A 19389-nucleotide genomic window follows, 5' to 3' on the forward strand; every position below is an offset into this window, starting at 1 on the left:
CTCTCCATAGTGCTGCACCACCCTACATCTCCTCCCTCATCTCTGTCTACCACCTACCTGTCCTCTCCACAGTGCTGCATCACCCTACATCTCCTCCTCATCTCTGTATACCACCTACCCGTCCTCTGCATAGTGCTGCACCGCCCGACATCTCCTTCCTCATCTCTATTAACCTTATTATGCTCTCCATTTTGCTAACAACGCAATATTGGCATCCTCTAAAATCCGAACCCACACCCCTGTCTCCAAAATTTCTCTTGTGCTGCACCAGTTCTCTGGAATGCTCTAGCCCAGACAGTAATATAAATTCCAGGTCTCCAGATTTTTTGCGTGCTCTAAAAATACATTTCTTTAGACCGGGCTATAACCTCACTTCATTTTACTAACTCTTACTTCGTAAATTTTCCTCAATTTTGTCCCTTCAATCATCTGTTCCCTCACCCATCATGCACCCTGGAGCACTTTGTGTCTGTACTGATACAGATCCTGGCTGGTGATCGGTTCCTGCAGCTTTATTGGAATACCCCTATTGTATATAATCATAGCCGAACCTTACAAGACATAGCCGAACCTCTTGTGTTCCCTCCAATTCTTGATAGATAGTGTCTTGCCAGCAGGATTCTCGTTCCTCCTGTAGTTGTACTTTTCCGTGTTACTCAGTAATGTCCTTATTGTCTTCATTTCTCCCCTCTTATTTGTAAAGCGCTGAGGAATATGTTGGCGCCACAGAAATACAAATTATAATTATATATAGTAAATCTACTCAAGTCGCCCACAAATAAGCTCTTACTGATGAATTCCATCGCATGGACCTGAAGTCAGACAGTAATTAGGTTTCTCCTATTATCACCAGTAACCAGCAGCAGAGTGGCGCAGCGGAAGCGTGCTGGGCCCATAACCCAGAGGTCGATGGATCGAAACCATCCTCTGCTAAGTTATTGCTTTTTTTTATAGACTTCACCTTTACATTTCGCCAAAATGCTTCAATCAAAGCAAGCGCGTTTCGGATCAAAATTAGGGAGCAGAGGCCCCATTTTTGCCATCTTTCTCGATTTGCTGTAGGTAAGTTATTACGGCTCCATCTTACATTACATTGTTTCCTATTCCAGGATATTTTCCTCTCCTTCCTCTGCAGTTTGTTTCCTCTTTTCCTTCTCGGCACCTGTGACATTTACAAGGATTCTAAATACTAAAGTCACCACCAGAAAAATAATAATAAAAGAAAAATATGGAATCGACTCACTGCAAACCTGAAGAAAACGTACAAAAATCAAGGAAATGCAGCACAATAACAGCGAGGATCAGCAATAAAAAGTTAGTATTTATTAAACATCACAAGTCCAAAAACAATTAAAAACATTAAAAAGTGACAATTGACTAAGACCAACCAGGGGCCCCTGGAATAAGGGACCGCTCCCTCCTGCTCTGGGCCTAAACCCTGAGGAATCCACCAACATGATAAATGCGCCAAAGTTAGTGATAACCATAAATACAAAGTAATAAGTCCATAAAGTTCTTCCAAACAATAATATATGATCATCAGGTGTAAAGTGCCACAAAAGCTCAGAATCACTGAGAGATGTCGAAGTCCAAGAATTATCACCACAAAAAGAGACACTTGTCAGATTTGAAAAATGTCGTCTGGTCAAGAAGGTCTTATAAAAGATTTTCTCTCGAGCTTCAAGTTTCTAAGGAAGATTTATCAATTAGGGCAAAAAGAAAAAACATCCTGCGTTGGCCAGGAATCGAACCCGGGTCAACTGCTTGGAAGGCAGCTATGCTCACCACTATACCACCAACACTCCTTATGTGAAGCTTCCATTTGTGTAATAGACTTCAGCACTGTACCTGGGGTTGGTGAAGAACTCACAAGACTTTTCCCTTCAACCCCTTTGTTTTCCTGCTGTTACATCACGGTCAGGGTGCGCGAGTATGAAGCAGGATCAGGAGCTGAGCCCGCTCCTTACAGAGCAGATGTAATACATCATAATAAACTCACAAGATGTTTCCCTTACACTTACAGCTCAGCTACTTCCCATGTTGTCCTGCATTGGCGATAAGACTCCACTCAAAGATTCATCAAAGGTATCAGCCGATCTCTGCTGCTTCTCCAGCATATTTTATTCACTACTTTTGAAGAAATGCAATAATTTGAAGAATAAATTTATATTCACACATAGAGACTACTGATGAGCGAACGTGCTCGCCACTGCTCGGTACTCGCCCGAGCATCACGGAGCTCAACAAGCTCGGCGCTCGGCGAGTGTTTCCGGGTTGCTTGGGCAGGAACTCGGGTCCCCACCCTGCATGTTTGGTGCTCTTTAGAGATGCAGTCTGCTTTATATACCCATGTTGAGTTTATCAGGTCTGTGTACCCCTGAGTGGAGAACAATATCTGCACCCAAAAAATATTTTCACTAGAGAATAACTATTGTAAAGGAGACCAAAACCTCTTCCACTGCAGCCAACCCAGCACATGGAGACCCAATCAGGAGTGTTCACATTTCCCTAAATTAGGGCCTGATATCACCGAAGTGGTATCAATTTCAGTACATTAGAAATATTATAATGGGGACCAACACCTCTTCCACTACATCCAACCCAATAGATGAAGACCCAATCAGGATTCCCCACATTTCCAAAAATTACTGGCAGACACGAACAAAGTGGCATCAATTTCACTACAGTAGAAATTGTACAATTGGGGACGACACCTGTTCCACTACAGCCAACGCAATGGATTGAGAGACCAAATCTGTATTCTCCACATTTCAAAAAATTAGGGCCTAAAACCTGCAGTTGCAGCAAGAGCAGGCATACAAGCCATGTCACAGACCAATGCAGCACACAAAAAACGACAACATTGCCAACTCTGTACAGTCTGCAATTGAGGTGCAAAAGTCCTTTGAGATCCATGACTTGTTCATCTTGATGATAGTTAGGCGGTCAACACTTTCATGGGACAGCTGGTTGCGCTTATCCGTCAGGACACCACCAGCAGTGCTGAACACACGTTCTGAGAGAACGCTGGCTGCCAGGCATGATAAAACCTCCAAGGCGTGACAGGCGAGCTCATTTTTGAAGACCAAAATGTAAAAGGGTCAAAATACTCACTGATGGTATTCATATTGAGCTCTAGATAGTCCTCCACCACCCTCTCCAGTCATTCTCCACATGTCAGACTTGTACTCTGTTGTGCTGGTGCACGAGCTGGTCTGAAAAATGTGTGAAAGGACTCACAGAAATTGCCTCTGCCACTTACTCTGCTGCTGCTGCTAATATTTTGGCGTTGATGAACTGACGTGTCTGAGGTTGAAAGACTACAGCTAGAGAACCAGAAGTTTTGCAGTGGGAGACCTGCATGCCAATAATTGGCACAGTAACAGAGGAGGCAGGAAGAAGCAGCGGATGCGGTTGATGGGGCAGCTGATGGTTGTTGAGGTCCGCTGGTCTACATTTTAGCGCAGTGTGATTCTCAGCGTAAAGCATGTTGTGAGCGCATGTAAAGGTTCATGCATGTAGTAGTCAAATTATTGCACTTTTTCCCTCTACTGAGTTTTTTCTTGCAAAGTGTGAAGATAACGTGAGGTGGCACATCCTTTGTGGTTTCAAAAAAATGCCCAGGCTAGGCAACCCTTGCCACTCCTGCGAGCTGCTGACCCGCGACCGCTGCTGGCCACAGCCAAAGTTGTGGCTAAGGATGCTCCTCGTGCTTGCGTCACTCCATGTCTGCACTGTAGGGCGGAAGGTAACCTTCTCGTCTTCCTCTTCCACCTCCTCAGATGAGCTACTTGGCTGCGTGACTCTGGGTTCACACCAGTAGGACCTTCAACTTCGTCAGCATCCAATACGTTATCCCATTCACTTGCCCTCAGAGAGACCCTTCTCCTCTTGTTGCCCTGACAGCACAGTACAGGTATCCGAGTCTCATCAGGATCACCTCCCTCCCCGGTGTTTAACATCTGGTGACGAGGGTCAGGAACCTGCTTGGATCCTACTCCGTCCTGCCACGAATCCAAAGTAAAAAAATTTTGGGCATCGGTGCAGATGCTTTCCTCCTCTTCTTGACTCTGAATGTTTGGAGTACACTTCTGATACCCATGGTATGGAATTGGTGACGAGTTCTACAGACTCGCCTATCTGTGGTTCGCTACAATTAGTTGGGCACTTGGACAGTTGTGACACTGGGGAAGCAAGGGTAATTGGCGTGCCACCTCTGTGGATTGTACTGTATGTGATGTTGAGGTGGAGGAAGAAGAGGAGAGGCCACTTGAAGCAGCGCTTGCCATCCACTGGAGCACCTGCTCTTTCTGGCCCTTATCAACAAGGTGTATCGCTGTGCGACAGATAAGGAAAGGGAGTGGAGTAGCCCGTCCACTAATAGAAGTTGTCAGTTGTCTTTGGATAGGACATGACGGTGTTGGTTCACTAGTGCTTTCACTAACATTACCACCTACCCCATGTATACCTTAAACACCAAGCGTATTCCCCCTTCCACCACGACCTCTCTTTTTCCCACTCATATTGCTCAGATACTGTGGTAAGAGGACGCTATTAGCAAAACTAAATTAGATTTTTTCCTCTGCACCAGTTCTGCACACACCTGAATTTCAGCAGCACTAAATGACAAGGTAAGATATGGCTTGCTGTATAACGTTACCAGCAGAAGAAAGTGTTTTTAAGTGTGGATGACGCCTATATAACAAATGAGATAGTCTCCAAACTATTTCAAACTGAGATGTCCCCTGCCTTATAATTTTACTAACAGAAGAAAGTATTTTTTTTACTGTGGATGATGCCTATATAACATAGATTTTCTCCAAATTATTTCAAACTGCGATGTTCCAGCTGTATAGTGCTAGGAACCGAACAAAGTATTTTTGTACTGTGGATGATGCCTGACTAGCAACAGAAAAAAATATTTTTTTTTACTCTGAAAACAGCTGAAGTTCACCGCCACTAACATAGTAGCTGACGTATAACAGAGTGTATGACGTTTGCCACACAAAAAAATCTTTGGTGGACTCTGCCTAGCAAGACAAAAAAAATCTATTTTTTTACTTTGAAAACAGCTGAAGTTCACCCACCAAAAAAATGACAAACTGGGCTAACACAGCTCGCACTATCACATTAGCAAATGAAAAAAAAAAGTTTTTTGTGCTCTGCACTCAGAAGCTCTGCAGAGTCTGCAGACAGCTGAATTTCAACCCCACAAAAGCAAAAAGTGGCCTACAAGGGCTTGCTTTATCACATTAGCAAGTGCAAAAATAGGTTGAAGGTCTACTCCTGCATGGAGCACAATACAACCGGTGCACAGCACTGTTCTATGCCATGGACCCTGCTCTCTCTGTCAGAATCTCAGTAATTGCACAAAACCAAAAAAAGTGCTGCAAGGTCAACTGAACCGGTACACAGCACAGGACTTATCTACACTATCTGACTTCCACACAAGCGCCCATCTATCCAGCTAATATCTCTCATTACACAGGACAGAGCACACTGAGCAGCGTCTAACACGAGTGACATGCATAAAATGGTACTGAGGAAACATGGCCGGTTTTTATATGGAGAGGACATGTGATTTTAGCAGCCAATTGCAGAAGCCCTTGTGTCTGGGTCTCTGTGGATGCTTCCTGCGCTCTGATTGGCTAGTCCTGCCTTAAACTTACCGCCTACAGAAAATCCCCACCCCTCCAAAAAAAAGCATGCCGCTGATCTGACCTGTTCTGAGCTATTACCAGCTCCCCCCCCACTCATCTGCCATGTCTCACCGCTCATCATACACAAGCACTTTGGTAGCAAAACTGTAAAAACCGCTGTAGTTGCCCCGCAATTACGTAACCACGCAAATTCGCCGAACGTTACCGATTTTCCCGAATGTAACAAATTTTGTTCACCTTCCGATCACGAATCCGAATGTGCCACATTCGTGTCAAACTTAAGATCGGATTTTGAACATATTCGCTAGATATTAGTGCCCCCCTACCTTCTGCTAAGATATTACAAGAACACAGGCATAATACCTGGATTCTATTATTATGCCGGTGCACAGGATTTGTTGTCCTTTGCTGCTATCTACGGACCATTGTTATTATATGTTCTCATGTAGTGTAGCCTTACCTCCCATCATGCCTCTCTTCCTTTAACTCCTCCTATCTTGTTTCCTCACATCCTGTTCTCCATGGTCAGTGCCATCTTGGCAGAAATGTGCATCAGAGCTGGAGATAGGATTTTCCTATTACCCCCCCCCCCCATCTTCTCTAAACATCTCCACCTGGAGATAGGATTTTCCTATTACCCCCCATGCTCCCCAACTTCTCTAAACATCTCCACCTCGTCATTTGTAAAAGTACAATCAATAAACCTACAGAAACTAAGTCCAGCTCACCAGTAATGCCTGATTCCAGTCCTGGCCCAAATGCACTCGCAGGATGCAGGAGACCCCATGATAAAGGAGGGGGCAGCACAGGTGCAAAATACTGATGGAACCACCACTCACTAACCTACCAATTCATGGCATTAAAAATGAACCCAGATGGGGCTTGTCAGTCACACAGGTACGTGTGATGCACTGTGTCCGGATTACAGCCTATTGATGATGCCCATACTACAAAAGGCGGGTGCACAGCACTATGTAAATGCACCCCACAAGGACAGATGCCCCAATACACCCAACCAACACTAATGGACCTGGCTGCATCCTGCATGAAAATGAAAAAACGTGCAATAAAAAGATGAAAAATTATGTATAAAGTACATGAGGCATTGGTCGATATTATGGCCAAAATACACAAGCTCGCAACCCACGTCAAGCGTCCTCATACTTACAAGTCTCTACAGTAAAATTTAAAATGGCACACAAGAGGACAAAAAAAATCACAGAAAAGAAACCAACCTTACCAACTCCAAGTCAGATTACTAATGAACTCGTAGAATGCAGGAGACCCCATGATACAGGCAGGGGGCGATTCTCATTAGAATTTTGCACTCGTGCTGTCCCCGTCTTTATCATGAGGGTCTACTGCACATTTTTGCATTTTTATGCAGGATGACGCCAGCCCCTTTAGTGTTGGTTTGGTGAATTGGGGTGTCTGTCCTCATGCAACGTCCTATACAAGCCTCATCCGGGTGCATGTTTAATACTAGGCAGCCCCCTTCTATGACTTGGTAGGTCAGTGAGTGACTGTTTTCATCAGTATTTTGCGCCTGTGATGCCCCCACCTTTATCATGGGGGTCTGCTGCATTCTGCTAGTGCATTGGCAATCTGACCTGGGGTTGGCAAAGCTGTTTTTTTTTTTCTGTGATTTTTTTTAAAATTATTTTTGTCCTTTTTCTATGAGACGTTTTTAACGTGTGAACAGTGACGACCAATTAAGCAGCACAATACATTTAAATGAGAATAGGGCAGAGAGAGAGGAGCAGAAACAGTCATTATATATACACTAATGAGTAGAAACAAGTGGAACAAGCGCACAACGTATCTCTGCCCTATTCTCATTTACATCCAACAACAGAGTTTCTCTGCTTTCCATCTCGATGAAGATTCATAAGGGTTGTTTGAAGGGAGTGGAGCTGAGGTACAATATTAAAAAGAACCTGTGTGTTTCGGGGGTGGGGGTGGGGGGGTCACCACATCTGACCATTGCTCCGCTGTTGTACGTTCCTGCACAGTAAGACCTCGTAGTTCTCCAGTGATAGTCGACATGTAATATATCATGGACTAAGTGGGTTGATCAAGACTAAAAGAAAAAAAAAATATATAAAATTCTTGCTTCATTTGATAAAAAACTGGAGGATGCGGGCATCGATCCCGCTACCTCTCGCATGCTAAGCGAGCGCTCTACCATTTGAGCTAATCCCCCTTGTTGTCAGATCTTAGGGGCAGGTCAATACACTTTTCACTGCAATGTTTTCTTGGTGAAGTGGCTGGTTGGCAGCAGAACATTATATAATCCTCTCTGCCGTAACAATGATTCCCAGAGACAGGAGGGACGTTCTCACCGCACAGAGAAGGCCGAGAACAAGGACCCGTCTGCTGGTAGATCAGAGATCTCTGCTGGTAGATCAGAGATCTCTGCTGCTCCTCCTGCTGCTGTTGTTGTAAATCACAAACATTTCGCTGTTTCACAGGACAGGACATCTCGCTTGGTGTTTCTCATCTCTCAAACAACAGCGTTCAGATGTGGATTTTTAATTATTTATTTTATTTTAGAAGATTTCCTGTAACCGCGATCAATTCTAGAAGAAAGTGATCAGAGAAGGCGACTTCTGTCTGGATGATCCGCGCTGTATTAAGTTAGGAGCCGTAATTACCATAATAGGAGCCCCATATAAAGAAAGCCGGCGGGGAAGGGGTTTTCATAAGGAAAATTAATATTTTGGCCAATGTGACCCCATCAGTAATATGGTAGTTTAATTCTAGAGATAATTATACCCTACTAACAATAAGTAATAAAATGTCCTTCGAACCGGAATCGAACCAGTGACCTAAGGATGTCTGTGCCGCACTACAGTCCTCCGCTCTACCAGCTGAGCTATCGAAGGCTTGTGAACTGCAGCTCTCCTGCCGTCATCACCTCACTGCGTCTCCAGGTTTATGGGTCACATAATACTGGACATTTCTATAATATATTATACATGTACATTATTTACTGGACAATACGATTCTGACTGTTAAGCCCCCGTCTCACATAGCGATATCGCTGCTGTGTCACGGTTTTGGTGACTCACCAGCGACCTCACCAGCGATGTCGCTGTGTGTGACACTTTGCAACGATCAGGCCCCTGCTGTGAGGTCGCTGATCGTTGCAAAGTGTCCTGGACCATTTTTTGGTCGTTGGCCTCCCGCTGGCCAGCACACATCGCTGTGTGTGACCAGCGGGACCAACGATCTGGCTGGTAACTATGGTAAACATCGGGTTACTAGGGGCACGCGCGCACTTAGTAACCCGCTGTTTACCATGGATACCACTCTGCTACGGTGCACGGAGGCTCCCGCGCACCGTAGCAGAGTGGTATCCATGGTAAACAGCGGGTTACTAGGGGCACACGCGCACTTAGTAACCCGATGTTTACCATAGTTACCAGCCTGCTCCTGCTTGCAGCAGGCTGGTAACGGGAGCAGGACATCGTGGAACGATTCTTTCCACGATATCGCTGCTCCCCTGATCGCTGGTGAGCCTGCCTGTTTGACAGCTCACCAGCGATGTATTAGCGATGCAGCAACGATCCCTGACAGGTCGTATCGTTGTCGGGATCGCTGCTGCATCGCTTAGTGTGACGGGGCCCTTAGAATCTTCTTGGATATAAAATACTAGATGGAGGTCCGAGGCTATCTCATCGGGAGGGCGGTAATATCACGATGGGGGCAGGCTTTGCAGTGTTGAGAATCCCCCCCCCCCATGTGCTCTCCCACCTATCCACTCTCTCTTCGCCCCATGTGCTGACTTCTCCTCTCATGTGATCTCTTCTTTGACCTGTCTACCACATGTGCTCTCCCTTTTGTCTGCTGTCTCTCTGCTTCCTGTGCTGTGTTCTCCCCTCATGTGCTGTCCCGTATGAGCTGTCTCTCCCTGTGCTCTGTCTCTCTCCCCCATGTGCGCTTTCTATCTCCCCCAGCTGCTGTCTTCTCCTCTCATGTGATCTCTTCTTTGACCTGTCTACCACATGTGCTCTCCCTTTTGTCTGCTGTCTCTCTGCTTCCTGTGCTGTGTTCTCCCCTCATGTGCTGTTGACGCACCCCCTGGGCCATGTTGTGCAGCGTTGCGCATGCGGGGAATACCCGGAGCCGGATCTGATAGGGGTAGTAGTCCTCGTGGCGGTGACCCGGTCCGTGCCCAGGGTGTCAAACCAAGTGGCAGAACTTAGAATAAGATGTTATATTGTTCGACTACGCCACCCGTTGATTGCGGCTATGAAGCCACCGCTGCAGGGCAGACCGCTGAGGCCAGTGGTACGGGTGTGCAGCGTGGATAGTATAACCCCCAACGGGAGGGGTATGGCCCCAGGGCAGCAGGCAAAGAGGGGATGATGGTAGTGATGTTATAGTAGTCCCCGTCCTAATAGTGCTAATGCGACAAGGAATCAGTGAGACGTACAGCTGCAGTTTTCAATGCTTTACTCACAGTTCTTTATTAGGTCCCTTGTGCGCAGTCAAGACCGCCCGAGTCATGCTGCGTCCACCAGGTCAGGGACTCGGCCAACTCCCAGGCAATTCCAGAGCGTGGTCCAGAGCTCCCCTCTCTTCCTTCCTACTGGCCGTCCCCACCAGGGACCCACCTTTGTCCGGCTCCCTCGGGCCTTCTGGTGGCGAAGCCTTTCCCGGTTTCCCTGACCCTATACGGTATGCCTTCCTGGTGGATATGGTGAGGGGTCGCGCCAAGACTTGACCACGACCTCCGGTTCCTGGCTAAGGATAATTGGCCTCCACCAGTTTGGGATCCGGTACCCTGTTCTGCCAACCCTTCACCCGTTATTCCGTGGGATCTTAGGGTTCCCTCTTTTCTTGCGTCTCTGGGCCTTTCCTGGTGTTTATGTTCCTTCTTCCTCTTACTTCTCTCTCTCTCTCTCTGCTTCAGGCCTCCACTTCAGGCCTGGCTCTGGAGCTGGGCCCGGACTGAGCCACAGCTCCCTGTCAGCTCTCTCTGGCTGAACTCTCTCAGACTGCACTCCTCTGCACCTCTCCCCCATTCTATCATGGTGCCCACCTTTTATACTCCCTTCTGACACCCGAGCCCAGGTGACCAGCACCCAATGGGCTCCTACCTATGCCCAGAGTCCCTCCCCTGTCTGCTCCTACACCACTGGGATATTCCTCCCCCCTCCCCACTCCAGCCAGGGACAGACGCTGTCGTACCTGCACATCTATCTGGTGGGAGTACCGTTGATCTGTCCCCCGGAAATGGGGTGAGTGTAGTGTATGCAGCTAACTGAGCCCCGTTCCACACTCCATCCTTACCCGGGAGTGGAATACCGCACCTCTGGTTCGAGGTGCAATACCCCTGTAGCAGCCGAGTCCTCGGGGTGCTACATTCCCCCCTGGTAAATCACAGCACGTCCTCGGGCTGGAATAGAATAAAAACATTTTAATCATACAAATATTTTTAAAGTGCACTCGCATATAAGACATTAACTATGAACTCATCCCCTTTATGGGAGGTACTCTGTTCTTCTTAACGTTACTGGCATAAAACATTTTTAAAACATTCTACTAATGCCACCGGAACTCTTTTGTAAAACACTATATAAAACTTTTGGCATTATCATTTTAGCAGCATATTAAACTTTCCATTATAAGACATTTTTTTTTTTTACACAAACATTTTCAACACATATCCTTGAGCTCCGGCCACTGTGCAACTTGCGACCAGGTAAAGTGCAACAGACACTACTTCCAAGGTAGAAAGGCAGTTCTTATAAAACCAATAGGGGGCGCTTTAAGAAGCGCAACTATGTACAAGGGTATGGCCGCTCTCAGTCCTCGGCCAGTGGGAATAGGGGAATGGCTGCTCACAGTCCTCAGTCTGGTTAGGGATTAGGGGCACACAGGTAACAGTTCTTTAACAGTTCCATACTAGTCCCAACGGGGACCACACTTCAATCAGCAAGAGTCCTTGTACCCCGACGGGTAACTATATACAGTTCCACTTTACCATTCTCTAATAATGGTGTCCTCCTTGTTCTTCCGGGTAGTCTTCAGGTCTGTCCGGACCCTCGATGTACTCTGTTTCTTGGTGGTACTGTAGCTCCTCCTCCGTGAGCCTGTGAACGTGGAGGGCGTATGGTCCTTTGGCACCCTTGTGCCGGGTGAAGGTGACCACATCACCCGGGTAGAGATCACGTCCGCGGTGTCCCTCCGGCAGGTGGCTGTGGCAGTGAAGCTCTCCTCTGTATCCGACATCCTCCTTCCCCCTAGTGGACCGTGGCCTACCTTGCGATGATCCTCTTCCGTAGGCCGCGGCTCCGCAGTGGATCGTCAGGGTTGAGGACCTTCCGTCGCGCTCCTGTGCCGTCGGCGTCTGCTGGGCTCCTTCCAGGACCTTACGCAACGTCCGGACGTGAGGCGGAGCTTCAGTTCTCGCGCGCTTTCGGAGTCCACGCCCCTCTTCTTCCTGCGCGGCGTCCTCAAGATGGCGTCCAATGGCGGGAAAACTCCACGGATGGCGGGAAGAAGGCAGAAGATGGCGTCGGATGGCGGGAAAACTCCACGGATGGCGGGAATCCTCTGGAATTGGCGGGAGACTTCTTTTTAAGGTAAATGTGAACTTTTCTTCAGGCACGCAGTACCCGGTGGTTGCGGGCACGAGATCCTGCCGACTACGCCAAAGTTGACGCACCCCCTGGGCCATGTTGTGCAGCGTTGCGCATGCGGGGAATACCCGGAGCCGGATCTGATAGGGGTAGTAGTCCTCGTGGCGGTGACCCGGTCCGTGCCCAGGGTGTCAAACCAAGTGGCAGAACTTAGAATAAGATGTTATATTGTTCGACTACGCCACCCGTTGATTGCGGCTGTGAAGCCACCGCTGCAGGGTAGACCGCTGAGGCCGGTGGTACGGGTGTGCAGCGTGGATAGTATAACCCCCAACGGGAGGGGTATGGCCCCAGGGCAGCAGGCGAAGAGGGGATGATGGTAGTGATGTTATAGTAGTCCCCGTCCTAATAGTGCTAATGCGACAAGGAATCAGTGAGACGTACAGCTGCAGTTTTCAATGCTTTACTCACAGTTCTTTATCAGGTCCCTTGTGCGCAGTCAAGACCGCCCGAGTCATGCTGCGTCCACCAGGTCAGGGATTCGGCCAACTCCCAGGCAATTCCAGAGCGTGGTCCAGAGCTCCCCTCTCTTCCTTCCTACTGGCCGTCCCCACCAGGGACCCACCTTTGTCCGGCTCCCTCGGGCCTTCTGGTGGCGAAGCCTTTCCCGGTTTCCCTGACCCTATACGGTATGCCTTCCTGGTGGATATGGTGAGGGGTCGCGCCAAGACTTGACCACGACCTCCGGTTCCTGGCTAAGGATAATTGGCCTCCACCAGTTTGGGATCCGGTACCCTGTTCTGCCAACCCTTCACCTGTTATTCCGTGGGATCTTAGGGTTCCCTCTTTTCTTGCGTCTCTGGGCCTTTCCTGGTGTTTATGTTCCTTCTTCCTCTTACTTCTCTCTCTCTCTCTCTGCTTCAGGCCTCCACTTCAGGCCTGGCTCTGGAGCTGGGCCCGGACTGAGCCACAGCTCCCTGTCAGCCCTCTCTGGCTGAACTCTCTCAGACTGCACTCCTCTGCACCTCTCCCCCGTTCTATCATGGTGCCCACCTTTTATACTCCCTTCTGACACCCGAGCCCAGGTGACCAGCACCCAATGGGCTCCTACCTATGCCCAGAGTCCCTCCCCTGTCTGCTTCTACACCACTGGGATATTCCTCCCCCCTCCCCACTCCAGCCAGGGACAGACGCTGTCGTACCTGCACATCTATCTGGTGGGAGTACCGTTGATCTGTCCCCCGGAAATGGGGTGAGTGTAGTGTATGCAGCTAACTGAGCCCCGTTCCACACTCCATCCTTACCCGGGAGTGGAATACCGCACCTCTGGTTCGAGGTGCAATACCCCTGTAGCAGCCGAGTCCTCGGGGTGCTACACTGTCCCGTATGAGCTGTCTCCCCCTGTGCTCTGTCTCTCTCCCCCTGTGTGCTTTCTCTCTCCCCCATCTGCTGTCTTCTCCTCTCATGTGATCTCTTGTTTGACCTGTCTACCCCATGTGCTCTCCCCCTTGTCTGCTGTCTCTCTCCTTCCTGTGCTGTATTCTCCCCTCAGGTGCTGTCCCGTATGAGCTGTCTCCCCCCTGTGCTCTGTCTCTCTCCCCCTGTGTGCTTTTTCTCTCCCCCATCTGCTGTCTTCTCCTCTCATGTGATCTCTTGTTTGACCTGTGTACCCCATGTGCTCTCCCTCTTGTCTGCTGTCTCTCTCCTTCCTGTGATGTGTTCTCCTCTCATGTGCTGTCCCGTATGAGCTGTCTCCCCCCTGTGCTCTGTCTCTCTCTCCCCCATGTACGCTTTCTCTCTCCCCCATCTGCTGTCTTCTCCTCTCATGTGATCTCTTGTTTGACCTGTGTACCCTATGTGCTCTCCCCCTTGTCTGCTCTCTCACGTCGCACATCTGCCGCCGGGATCAGCCGAATGATTCACTGCACCTGCGCAGGATTCGCGCAGGTTCAGTATATCTGACGGCCGCCAGATAGCGCTCCTCCTGTACAAAGATGGCAGCGGTCAGTGAATCATTCGGCTGATCCCAGCGGCGGCGTGTGCGGCGTGTACGGCGTGTTTGCGACGGTGTTCCACTGGTGGTACCACGTAAGAGGCTGGTACCACCAGCGGTTTCCATATTGAGACACCCATCACTTGGGTGTCCCAATATGGCAGTCGACGAACTTCCGCCGATTGGAATTCAGGGATCCGGACACATCTGAACGGAACCGGATGTTAAGTATATTATAGACTACACTCCACTTCCGGAGGATCCCACCAAAAAATACACAGATGAACTAACACATATCATCAATAGATCTTGATTCTACTTCATCCTCACTGCTGGAACTAATACCAGACAATCCCCAAACAGGTACCTTCATCATGTTACCTAAAATACATAAAGAAGGTAATCCCGGGAGGCCAATCATTTCTGGTATTGGGACATTAATGGAAAATGTCTCAGGCTGGGTGGAGAACATTCTGAAACCCTTGGTGAGACGCACACCCATCTATATCCAGGACACCACGGATATTCTCTGCAAATTGTAAGCCCTGGACCCACTTCCGGAGGACACAATAGTAGCCACCATGGATGTAGAGTCTCTCTACTCCAACATTCCTCATGAGGATGGGATTGCAGCATGCAAACATTTCCTACAAAAAAAACATCTGGCCACAGAACCAACTCTGCAATTCATCAGGTTTGTGCTCCATCACAATTATTTCTCCTTTGGGAATAATTTATACCAACAATCTATGGGCAGCGTCATGGAAAGCAAAATGTCTCCACAATATGCCAACCTGTTTATGGCTAAATTAGAGGAGAAGTTTTGGTCATCTTGCTGTATTAAACATCTAGCATACTTCCGCTACATTGATGATCTGCTAATAATCTGGACAGGCTCAAAAGATGATCTGCTGACCTTCCATGATAACTTCAACAGGTTCCACCCAACCATCAAGCTCACTCTCAACTTCTCAAAATCCCAAATATATTTTCTGGACACGACCATATCCTTTAAAGACAACACCATACAGACATTTACCATAAGCCCACAGGACGTCATATTTTAGATGGGACAGCTTTCATCTAAAACACACAAAAATAATCAATCATCTACAGTCAAGCTCTGAGGTACATTTGAATCTGTTCAGACAGTAAGGACAGAAAACTGCAGCTGCTATCACCGCTATCTATTTTTTTCTGGTTAGCCAATAAAGGTATCACTCCGAGAATACTTTCGTCATTTTTGGGCATAAAAGTATTTACATTGACTATAAGAATAATAAGGTAACAGCCAAAACTAAAGAAACAGCTTCCCATACCGGGAGTCGAACCCGGGCCGCCTGGGTGAAAACCAGGAATCCTAACCGCTAGACCATATGGGAGAAGCTGTGAATGCACAGCACCAGCAAAGAGCCGAGACTCCTCTGATCTGACCCAGGACCCAACCCAGGACCCAACCCAGGACCCAAACTGCGGAGATGATTCTGGATATTCTTATGTTATTTAGATGCCTCAGTTTAACTGGCAGACATAAGTGATGGCCGCTGCTGGAGCCCCACATCACAGGCTTGTGCTGCCTGTTACTTCATGTACAGGTGCTTCTCACAAAATTAGAATATTATCAAAAAGTTAATTTATTTCAGTTCTTCAATACAAAAAGTGAAGCTCCTATATTATATAGAGTCATTACAAGCAGAGGGATCTATTATATAGAGTCATTACACACAGAGGGATCTATTATATAGAGTCATTACACACAGAGGGATCTATTATATAGAGTCATTACACACAGAGGGATCTATTATATAGAGTCATTACACTCAGAAGGATCTATTATATAGAGTCATTACACACAGAGGGATCTATTATATAGAGTCGTTACACGCAGAGGGATCTATTATATAGAGTCATTACACACAGAGAGATCTATTATATAGAGTCATTACACACAGAGGGATCTATTATATAGAGTCATTACACGCAGAGGGATCTATTATATAGAGTCATTACACGCAGAGGGATCTATTATATAGAGTCATTACACACAGAGGGATCTATTATATAGAGTCATTACACACAGAGGGATCTATTATATAGAGTCATTACACACAGAGGGATCTATTATATAGAGTCATTACACACAGAGGGATCTATTATATAGAGTCATTACACACAGAGGGATCTATTATATAGAGTCATTACACACAGAGGGATCTATTATATAGAGTCATTACACGCAGAGGGATCTATTATATGGAGTCATTACACACAGAGGGATCTATTATATAGAGTCATTACACGCAGAGGGATCTATTATATAGAGTCATTACACGCAGAGGGATCTATTATATAGAGTCATTACACACAGAGGGATCTATTATATAGAGTCATTACACACAGAGGGATCTATTATATAGAGTCATTACACACAGAGGGATCTATTATATAGAGTCATTACACGCAGAGGGATCTATTATATAGAGTCATTACACACAGAGCGATCTATTATATAGAGTCATTACACACAGAGGGATCTATTATATAGAGTCATTACACACAGAGGGATCTATTATATAGAGTCATTACACGCAGAGGGATCTATTATATAGAGTCATTACACACAGAGCGATCTATTATATAGAGTCATTACACACAGAGGGATCTATTTCAAGTGTTTATTTCTGTTAATGTTGATGATTATGGCTTACAGCCAATGAGAACACAAAAGTCATTATCTCAGTAAATTAGAATACTTTATAACAGCTTGAAAAATGTTTTTAAAATCCGAAATGTCCTACTGAAATGTCTGTTCAGTAACTGCCCTCAATACTTGGTCGGCTCCTTGTGCATCAATTACTGCAACAATGCGGCAATGTGGCATGGAGGGATTATCCTGTGGCTGCTGAGGTGTTATGGAAGCCCAGGTGGCTTTGATAGCAGCCTTCAGCTCGTCTGCATTCTTGGCTCTGGGGTCTCATCTTCCTCTTGACAATACCCCATAGATTCTCTATAATAGATCCTCTATGGGGTTAAGGTCAGGCGAGTTTGCTGCCAATCAAGCACAGTGATACTGTTGTGTGTAAACCAGGTATTGGTACTTTTGGCCGTGTGGACAGGGGCCAAGTCCTGCTGGAGAATGACATTCCCATCTCCAAAAAGCTTGTTGGTAGAGGGAAGCATGAAGGGCTGTAAAATGTCCTGGTAGACGGCTGCGCTGACTTTGGTCTTGATAAAACACAGTGGACCTCCACCAGCAGATGTCATGGCCCCCAAACCATCACTGATGGTGGAGACTTCACCGTAGACCTCCAGCAGCTTGGATTGTGGCCTCTCCATTCTTCCTCCAGACTCTGGGACCTTGATTTCCAAATGAAATGCAAAATTTACTTTCATCTGAAAACAACACCTTGGACTACTGAGAACAGTCCAGGTCTTTTTCTCCTTGGCCCAGGTAAGACGCTTCTGGCATTGTCTATTGGTCATGAGTGGCTTGACACAAGGAATGTGACACTTGTAGCCCATGTCCTGGATACGTCTGTGTGTGGTGGCTCTTGAAACAATGACTCCAGCAGCAGTCCACTCCTTGTGAATCTCCCCCAAATTTTTGAATGGCCTTTTCTCAACAATCCTTGGTTATTCTGGCTGCTTGTGCACCTTTTTCTACCACACTTTTTCCTTCCACTAAACTTTCCAAAGGTTTGATTCATTTCAGATCGGCGAACTTCACATTGTTTGCCTAACAGTTTGTTGAACATATCCGAATCCCACTGGATTCAATGGGAGGGAAAACCAAACGCAGACACAACAGCTTCAAAGGGTACTAAAAAGCTGCCATAATAGCTCAAATTAAGGGCAGACACTAGGAAAAATGGCATCAATTGTCCCACGGTACAAATAATATAGTTATTATTATAGCGCTGTTTATTCCATGACGTTTTACATGTGAAAAGGGGTCACTTATTGGTATAAAAGGAAAGAGGACCCTGCCCGCGAGGGCTCACAATCTACAAGGGATGGGTGAGGATACAGTAGGTGAGGGTAGAGCTGGTCGTGCAGCGGTATGGTGGAGCGGTGGTTACTGCAGGTTGCAGGCTTGTCGGAAGAGGTAGGTCTTCAGGTTCCTTTTGAAGGTTTCCACGGCAGGAGAGAGTCTGATATGTTGGGGTACAGAGTTCCAAAGCAGGGGAGGTGCATGGGACAAATTTTGTTTGTGATTGTGGGAAGAGGAGATAAGAGGAGAGTAGAGAAGGAGATTTTGTGAGGATCGGAGATTACTTGCAGGTAAGTACCGGGAGACTAGGTCACAGATGGAGGAGGCATGCTTTGGATGGCTTTCTATGCCAAAGTTAGGGTTTTGAATTAGAGTCTCTGGGCAACGCATGAGGTTGTAGATCCCAGTTGGTGTGAACCCAGAGGTACGCAGCTGAGTAGCTCAGCAAAGGAGGTGGAGGAGAAAGACGACAAGGATGTTACGTTGCTGCTTCCCGTACAGATACTGAGTGATGCAACCACGACAAGCACTGCATCCACAGCCACTGTCGTGGCCAGCAAGGCAAGGTTTGCCTAGCCTGGGTCTTTTTGGAGACTGCAAAGAATGACACAACTCACGTTATCTGCCAACTTTGTTAAAAACGACAAAGTACAGCAAAAATTGCAATAAATTGACTACTACATGCATGAACTAGCACGTGTGCGATCAACATTTGCTAGACTGGGAATCTCGCAGCGCTAAAATGCGGACTAGCGGGCGTTTCCAACCTCCACCTATCAACCGCAACTGCTGCTTTTTCCTCCTCCGTCACCGTGGCAAGTGTTCTCACACAGGTCTCCGGGATGCAGAACTTCCACTTGTTTACCCCCTACAGTCGGGGTGAGTGAGAGACCATCAGCTGTTACGGAAGTGGACATGCCTGCTGTTTTTGACCGATCTCAGACTCAGATCACACCACATCTTTCTCGATCCACCATAACATCTCCGCCAACATTTCACTCATGGTCCAGCAGTTTGTCGTGTTCACCCTACTCCACCCGCTCTCAGCACAGCAGCCAGTCCTCGGTCCCACAATTGTGGTCACATAAAAGATTGTTTCCTCCTACACATGCCATAGCAAAGAACTTTAACTTCACCATCTCCAATCTGTTGGCC

The 19389-nt window shown here is 47.2% G+C and overlaps 3 non-coding genes across 3 annotated transcripts; all 3 read right to left on the reverse strand.

Moving 5' to 3' along the window:
* Positions 1–7790: 7790 nt before the first annotated feature.
* TRNAA-AGC (transfer RNA alanine (anticodon AGC)) lies at positions 7791–7863 on the reverse strand. Its single transcript has one exon. It is a non-coding gene; the product is annotated as a tRNA-Ala (tRNA).
* Positions 7864–8460: 597 nt separating this feature from the next.
* Positions 8461–8545, reverse strand: TRNAY-GUA (transfer RNA tyrosine (anticodon GUA)). The gene is given in 2 exon segments: positions 8461–8496; positions 8509–8545. It is a non-coding gene; the product is annotated as a tRNA-Tyr (tRNA).
* A 7008-nt stretch (positions 8546–15553) lies between these two features.
* TRNAE-UUC (transfer RNA glutamic acid (anticodon UUC)) lies at positions 15554–15625 on the reverse strand. The gene has a single exon. It is a non-coding gene; the product is annotated as a tRNA-Glu (tRNA).
* Positions 15626–19389: the final 3764 nt, after the last annotated feature.

Source organism: Phyllobates terribilis, unplaced genomic scaffold, assembly GCF_046119375.1.
Source record: "Phyllobates terribilis strain yellow unplaced genomic scaffold, ASM4611937v1 Scaffold_3__8_contigs__length_932513732, whole genome shotgun sequence".
Lineage (NCBI taxonomy): Eukaryota > Metazoa > Chordata > Amphibia > Anura > Dendrobatidae > Phyllobates > Phyllobates terribilis.